Genomic DNA, 8,384 nt, shown 5'->3' on the forward strand with positions numbered 1-8,384 from the left:
TTTACTCACACAATCAGGAAGTTGTGTTCTCCCTGTATTAAAGCTGCTATACAGAATCTGCTAAACAAACTGCACTGTAAAAAAGATCCGTATATTTAACAGTGAAAGACAGTAAAAATACGACAGGAAAAACCTGTTAACTATAAAACAGTTTAAAACTGTTGATTTGATGTGAAATTGCCGTAAATAAAGTAATGTGGAAAAACCGTAATATGTACATTTTTTCTCTGAAAAAAATACACAAACCTACTGTAAATCACTCTTGCATAGTTTTTTTAACGGAAGATTCCAATAAAGTTTAGAACAGGCAAACACAATTTTTTTTACATTTATTTATTGAAAAAAATACAGGTTTTAATTGCTGAATGTAAGCATGGTTGTGCTGGTAATGGATACATGCTGTAATATGACTTTGTGATTTTTGCATTAATTTCACATAACAATAATAATAATGGATTAGATAGTGGTTTTCAAGAAGCCCAAAGCACTTTACCTTAAATCCATTCTTGATTCATAGCACATTTAATACAGCATATTCTTCCTCAAATTGTAATATAACAGGTACATGTCCCAAGATCTTTATGCTAGAAATGTATTAGGGCAATTTTTGGATGTAGTTTTTGTAAAGAATATGGGATGTAGCTGTTAAATCTACATTCTGTTGAACTCAATAAACCATGAGCTTAAAATGTAAAAGCCAACAACAACTTGAGAGACCTACAGCTAATGATAGACATACTATATTATTGAGTGAATTCATATAATCCCAAAAGTGTTAAAATAATAATCTGTTGTCTGTTCTATTTATTCATAGTTAATTATCATATGAAGAAAAAAGATTTTAAAAGCATCTCCTCCCAAAACTAGGCGTTTTCCCCTGAAGTTTAGAGCACCGTTTCACATCAAGGCGCCTGATTTCAAACGGGCCAATCAGCGCACTGCATCAGGCTCCACCGCAGACAACGTCTGTACAGCTCCACACAAGTTTTGCTTTGGACTACGGCAGCACGCGATCTTCATTTTCGTGGACTTGTTTCTCATTTTAACGTCTGCTACAGGTCGTCTTCAGTTACTACGGTAAGAAAATAATCCAACTTGGTTTATTTATCGACAGCATTGTGTTGCAGGCAGTGAAGGCGCAAATGATAAATTTACGTTAGCTTTAGCTCATTTCTAGCATTAGCGTTAGCTACATTAGGCTGAAAAGAGCCTTGCAAAACCAGCAGTGTGCGTTTTGAGACGTGTTTTGGAGACGGGTGTATTAATGGAAACCGTCTAATTAGTATAGCTATATTTGAATGCTTTGTCTAAATGCAGCCTGGATTTTCCCGCCTTGTTTGACATCCGGCTGAAGCTTTAAGTTAGCTAGCCTCGCAGCTGTGTCATATTGACTGTATTTTTGCAGCATATGTGGAGAATCGGTTCAGTCCGTGAAAGCTTATGTTTTGCATTGCAGACTGCATCGTAATGAACCCCGGTGTATTTTTAAATGTGTTGAAGTAAGTTGTAAGCAGGTGTTTTCTGGATATGCTGCTTTAAAGTCTCACTTCTACCGCCACCACACTGGTACCGCAACTGTTTCTCAGAATGCTACCTTAATGGGTTTGAATTGCACTGTCTCACTTTGTGAACGCCAATGTGAGGGAACTAAAGCTTTGATTGCTCACTTAAAGGAACACATAGAAGAGGCATGTAACTTGTCCAGTGAGAGGATGCCAAAGTGTGTTCTCTGTAAAATCTAAATTTACCTCCCATATGTCTAGAAAACACAAACGTTTGGAAAATGTGATTTGTGGTTTAAACAAAGATACTCAGTCAGAGAGTCCATCTACAAGTGCCACCATACAGGAAGGTGCCAGTGTATCAGATACAGAAGACCCTGGTATGGATGGGTCTAATTTCAGTGACCCGTATCTCAGAAATGTATGCATGTTTTACATTAAACTACAGGGACAGCATCTTCTGCCAGCATCTACCAGAGGTCAGTCCAGTGGTTGCTTGCAAGAAGTCATTGAGATGATTTTGACGAGAAGGAAGAGCTTCTGTTCCACTGCGTTGAGATGACAAGCCTTTCAGAAGATGTTCAGATGGAGAAAGTGCCACCAACGCCCTTCATCATTGTTTGCGGTAAGCCGAAAGAGCAAAATTCAACTTTTTTTTTTTCTCCTGTTGTAACTGCCACGTTCTTCTACTCTTGGCTTGTTTAGTTTCATGTTCTGTTGCTTCCACACTAATACACTGGATAACACAACCATATAAGTTCAGCTAGTAACATAACTAATCCTATGATCCATGTAACAAGTATCTCTGTATTTGTATATATGACTGACATTAAAGCTCTTGTTATTAAAGTTTTTAATTTGTTGTTGTTGTTGTTGTTTTAATTCTCAGGTTCCTCCTGCTTCGCTGCTGAAACATTCGTGTTGAGCATTGACAAGAAGATTGTCAACGACCGCATCACAACCTTCACCTCTGCTATCTGCCTAATGTTTGGCAGTTACAGTACTACTGCTTTAACATACACTACCCTGTGGAACTACGATCAACACTGGAGTTCCTTCAACGGTAAAATTTATTTTATTATGGATTTATTTTTGTGCTTATCAAACTTGGCCATTTGATATCTCACCTCAGGTTGTTAATTTCCTCAATCTCTCTTGCCCTTTTTTTCATGAAGGTGTTTCTTTTCCATAAATCCTGAGAGAGGCACCAAGGTTGAATCAAAGAAGAAAAAAGTGTTCTCAGTCAATCCCAGAGTCCTCACTCTCATCCCAGACATTGCTGACCATGAGTGGATCTAGTCCTACCCCTCTTGTTTGAGACAAAGTGATAAAGGTATACTATGTTACATACTCTACAGATGTTCTGTTTTTGAAACATTGTTACATTTCTGATTGTGAGTGGGAAGTTTTTAACAATGTGAAGTTTTACTAGACAAAATTTCTAAAAGTACATGTTCTACTTTTGATTCACTGTTTTATATATGAAAAATGTGGTAAACCTGCGATTTTGTTTCTTGGATTTTAATTTTCCCAGTTTTAAAGATATTTGTATTCCAATAGTGTAAAAGTATGCTTCATGTACATTGCTGGCATGTTGTAGTTATCCAAAAATTTGCAGTTGAAGTTCTCAAAACAAGTGTAAAGTTTTTGTTTGTTACCTGATGCAGTTTAAAGATGTACATTTTCAGCTTTACTGCTCAGTTCTGTGTGCAAAATATGTGGGTGTAAACTTGTTCCTGTAATTTCTTCAATTCAGATTTTCTTTCAATTATAGAAAAAATGTTTCATTCTCTATATTTGTATTTGGATAATTTGAAAAGTCAAGATTCTATGTGTACTGACATTTATGTAGTGAGAACAGCACCAAAAACACTTAAAGGTGTCTGAATTTTCTCCTAAAGGTAATGTGAAATATAATGTGTGCTCAACTTACAGCACTGGTTTTGCACAGTTTGAACAGAACTTGTAAGAATTCTGTGATTCCTCGGTGTTATGTCATGGAGATAACTTATTTGTGATTTGAGTAAAAATGTAAATGTTTGATGTTCAAAACATCAAAGATTTTAAATAAAATACTTTTTTGGAAATTTAAGGTGGACATTTTTGTGTTACATTTAGTAATTTGAATAAAATCATGGTTTGTGTAATAAGCTTACAGAGTAGAACACTTAAAAGCACTCTAGTCTAAAAACGGTTCTGTATCATAATAAAATACAATTTTAACAGAATAAAATTGTATTTTATTATTTTTTTGATAGTTAATTTTACAGGGAAAAAATGTGTTTTCTGGCACAAACTTTATTTTATATGTTATTTTCATGTTAATTTTAGGGAAAAATATTATTTTTTCTTCAAGTTAAAACATTTTCTTCTACGGTAAAATATTGACCCTAGCACTATTTTTAACCGTAAAATCAACAATAACAATACCTTCTTACCGTTAAAGAAGAAAATGTTTCACCCGTAATTTTACGGTAGATTTCTGGCAACCACAGCTGCCAGCGTTTTACCGTAAAATCTACAGTTTTTTTTTTTACAGTGTGGGTTGAAACATTTTTGACCCTCTTTAACAACATTCCAACATTATCATTGATTGGGGAGAGGTAGGCCAACTTTTGGACCGTCCAGTTGTCTGTATGACTGCCGCAGTACGTACATCCCATTTGCACACTATCAGAAAGTGCCAAACAGCCCTGGTGGAGTGAGGAGCTGTAGAGAGAAGCAGAGTGCTCTGTTTATATTCTAAAAATGTTTTAAGCTAGCTTGTTTCAAAGATTCTGTACTGCAGCTTTAAATGTTTTCCAAAAGCACACATACACTTATCAGTGTTTCTCAAACTTTTTACAGTGTGTACCACCTGATAAAAAATGTCAAGCTCTCCCAAGTACCACTATGAAAGCATGAAACTCATAAATCTTACAACACAAAATTAGTATTATTAAATTAGTCAAATTAGTATCTGCAGTAAAGATTTTTACATACATTGTATACACTGTACCACAGGGAAAGTTGCCTCCATTTTTATATTTTTTTATTAATATTTTGTAATAATTTATTCGTAATAATTTATTCTGTTTTGGGAGTATTTTTATGTATCTATTATATTATACACACACATTAAAAGTGTATCTCTGTCCAAAAAATGCACAGTTTACTTTTTACTCACTATGAGCATCATTCATTATTCTCCCCCAGTAATTAAGGTTAGGATATATATTTTTTTATTCCAATCCATTCTTCTTTTGTGGCATTTAAATAAACTTTATCAGATTTATGATGTTGTTACAGACTTTTCAAAAAAGTGTTTTGCTTTTCTTTCACAGATGTGGGGATTAAATTGTGTTAAAATGTACAAAACAGTGATGTCATGTTTTGTGACGAGGACCCAGGCTCAGAGAGACTTGATGCATTTAAGAATCTTATGATTTAATAAAGAAATTTGCAGACTTGCACAGAGATGGTAAAATTATGATGACTGATAACGGAGATGAAGACAACAGAGGATGAGGACAGGGAGGAACAGGGGTTTAAATGCACCAAGGAGACAGTCAGAGAGAACTCGGGACAACTGGAGACATTTAAGGATGCAGGGACTGACAGAGACGGGGAAGAAGTCTCATCGTGACGTGTAAAGTTTATCTTGCCTGGCTGGGCAGCTCTCTGGGTGCTCAGCACCCCCAAAGCTCTGATCCTAGAATCGCCCCTGAGTGCACCTGTCCAAAAAAGGCTAAAGGCCAAAAAAAAAAAAACAACTTTTTTTTTAAAAAGCAATTATAAAACACTTACACGTGTTTAATTAACCTTCAGCTTTTTTCTCCTCAACTTCTAGCCTTATAGAAATCTGTTTGTAGGAGGAATATTCTAGTTTAAATGAGTCAGTAATAATCTAAAGACATCGACAGAGTTTGAATACATTTGAATACCAGACTTAGCCTTTTATTTGTTGTTATTGATCATCTGTTTAGCCCTTACTCATAGTGTCTATTCAATTCAATTCAATTCAATTTTATTTATATAGCGCCAAATCACAACAAAAGTCGCCTCAAGGTGCTTCATAGGTACAGAGAAAAACCCAACAATCATATGACCCCCTATGAGCAAGCACTTTGGCGACAGTGGGAAGGAAAAACTCCCTTTTAACAGGAAGAAACCTCCGGCAGAACCAGGCTCAGGGAGGGGCGGGGCCATCTGCTGCGATTGGTTGGGGTGAGAGAAGGAAGACAGGATAAAGACATGCTGTGGAAGAGAGACAGAGATTAATAACAGATATGATTCGATGCAGAGAGGTCTGTTAACACATAGTGAGTGAGAAAGGTGACTGGAAAGGAAAAACTCAATGCATCATGGGAATCCATGAATCCTGATTTTTATGAGTTATAAACTTTAACAGTAAAGTATAAGTCTTGGAATATTTCACTTACATGTAAATGAATTTAGATTATTAAAGTTTACATTTTGAATGAACAAATAAAATGTTGTTTCATCTTATTCTTCAGACATGTCTCTTAGAAAATAGTAACATTGTAACAGAGACACTGAAATCATCACAATAAAATCACCTGAAGGATCATTACAATACCATATAATCATACACACACACACACACACACACACACACACTACAAACCTACACTGGAATGTTTTATATATGACGATCACTATGTTAAGCATGTAACCTATGCAGTTAAGTATTATTCACATGTATAGTATAAGATTATGCCACTCGCTGACTGCTTGTTGTAAGATTTAATAATTAGGAATAATGTGCGATGTTTGACCGTGTTGTGACTTATTGTGATAAGCAAAAGGAAAGGGTAGCCAGAGTCCTGATTGGCCCCTGACCAGGACCTTGGCCGGTACCTGAGCCTGTAGCTGCTGTTTTTGGTTGGAGGACCAGGGGAAAGTTACTCAGCAGCTGGGGGCGGGGCTACTGGTATTAGGGGACCAGAGGACACCTCAGCTTTTTTCCTGCTGCTTCTTTCTGTCTGTCTCTGTGTTGCCCTGCTGTCTGTGCTTAGGGCATGCATTTTCTTGCTGTTCGTATGATTCAGTGTATTCAACTCTTTTCCAAGAATTCTACTCTTTTCCAGAGGATCGTTTTGAGTGCATTGATTTTAACTGGATCTAAAAAAGTTGGATCTCCAAATCATTGGTCTGATAAGGTTATCATGATGGCCTCAAAATTTGCGACCAGAACAGACTTCTTGACAGTGCATAGGTTGGTGAGAACTATGTGGGCTTTATTCATCTCTGTAGTAACGTAACAAGCAAACTAGAGAGGAGGCTGGAATGTTACATTTTAGACACTTTATTAATCGTCACACATCCAGCACCAAAACCTCTGAATTGGTGGACAGAACCAAAGAGCGTGGATGTAATTGTCAGGTGTATTGCCTTGACAGTGTGAGCAGTTGTTAGAAGATGTAAAACCCATCCTGAACATCCATTAACCTGTATATGGGGAATTATAGTTTCCAAAACCAAAGGGAAAACCAAATTTATGTAAAGTTGCAAATAAAAATTTCCAGTTTACTCTGTCAAACACTTTTTCTGTATCTAGAGACAATTGTAGTTTGTAGAGACAATTATTGTAGTTTCAATGTTTTTACTACATAAGTAGTCTATTAAATTAAGTAGTCTACGTGTGTTTGTTAATGAGTGCCTACCTTTGATGAAACCAGTTTGGTCAGGATGAATTAAAAGGGGGGGTTATCTTCTCTAATCTCTTTGACAGAGTTTTGCAGATTATTTTGAGGTCAACATTAACAAGGGATATTGGACGATAGCTTGAAGGATATACAGGGTCTTTGCCTGGCTTTAGCAGGAGAATAATGTTGGGAGAATTCATATCTGCTCATAGTCTGCCATTTTCCTTGATTTCCTGCCACACTGTGAAAAGCTGGTTCCAGAACTGTCCAGAATTCTGCTGGAAAGCCATCTGGACCTGGAGCCTTATTATTGGGCATACTTATCAGAGCTATCAGAGCTTTGGAAGCGTTATGTTGTCAAGAAACTGATTAATTTCATTTTTATATGGGGTTATCTGTGGGGAATATAAAGTTTCATAGAAATTCCTAAAAATGTTGTTTATTCTTTCAGGGTCATATATTGTGTTCCCAGATAAATCTTTAACAGCACATATAGTTGTTAATTTATTTATTTATTTTTAACTGGTTAGCTAGAAATCGACCAGATTTGTTCCCGGGTTCAAAATTCTGCAAGCGAAGTCTTTGTACTGAGAATTCATTTTTTTATATTATTAAATTCATTTAGTTCTGTTTTTTTTTACTTATTTAATTCAGTATTTCCTGTTCCTGGGAGGACATGTAGGCATCTTCTAAGGATTTGATGGGTTTTTTTACAATTCCTGAATATTTTTGTTCTTTCTTCTCTTTTTATGTGATGAGAAAGAAATTATTTTACCTCTCATCACAGCTTTCCTGCTTCCCAGAGAACAGACACTGATCCTGGTCATTACAGGCTAAATATAAAGTCCACTCTTTATTAAAATATTTAATTCTTCATCTTTAAGCAGTGATGTATTAAATCTCCAGTTTTTACTTGGTATAGTGTTCTTCTTATGTATTAGTAGAGATAGATCGCTGACAGCTATGGGGTGTGTCTCAGTGTCTGAAATATCACTCAGCAGTGAGCTGCTGATAGGAAATAATCCAGACAAGAGTAGGAGTGATGGACATGTGAGAAAAGGTATATTCCTTACGGCTGGTGTGAAGGAAGCACCATGCGTGGCAAAGTCCAAAATTGCTCATGTACTGTGTAACTATATTTGTGGACTGCCAGTTGTGCTACGTTCCTGCTGTACTGAGCCTGTCCATTTCTTCAGTTAGTTCAAATTTGAGGTCGCCCACAACAACAAGTGAC

At 36.2% G+C, this 8,384-nt stretch overlaps 1 long non-coding RNA gene across 1 annotated transcript; it reads left to right on the forward strand.

The window, feature by feature from the left end:
- Nucleotides 1-77: 77 nt before the first annotated feature.
- On the forward strand, nt 78-3,670 carry LOC102075856 (uncharacterized). The gene is made up of 4 exons (XR_002063630.2): nt 78-1,077; nt 1,951-2,127; nt 2,392-2,565; nt 2,678-3,670. It is a non-coding gene; the product is annotated as an uncharacterized LOC102075856 (long non-coding RNA).
- The last annotated feature ends 4,714 nt before the right edge of the window (nt 3,671-8,384 follow it).

The sequence above is a fragment of the Oreochromis niloticus genome, linkage group LG11 (assembly GCF_001858045.2).
Source record: "Oreochromis niloticus isolate F11D_XX linkage group LG11, O_niloticus_UMD_NMBU, whole genome shotgun sequence".
Classification (NCBI taxonomy): domain Eukaryota; kingdom Metazoa; phylum Chordata; class Actinopteri; order Cichliformes; family Cichlidae; genus Oreochromis; species Oreochromis niloticus.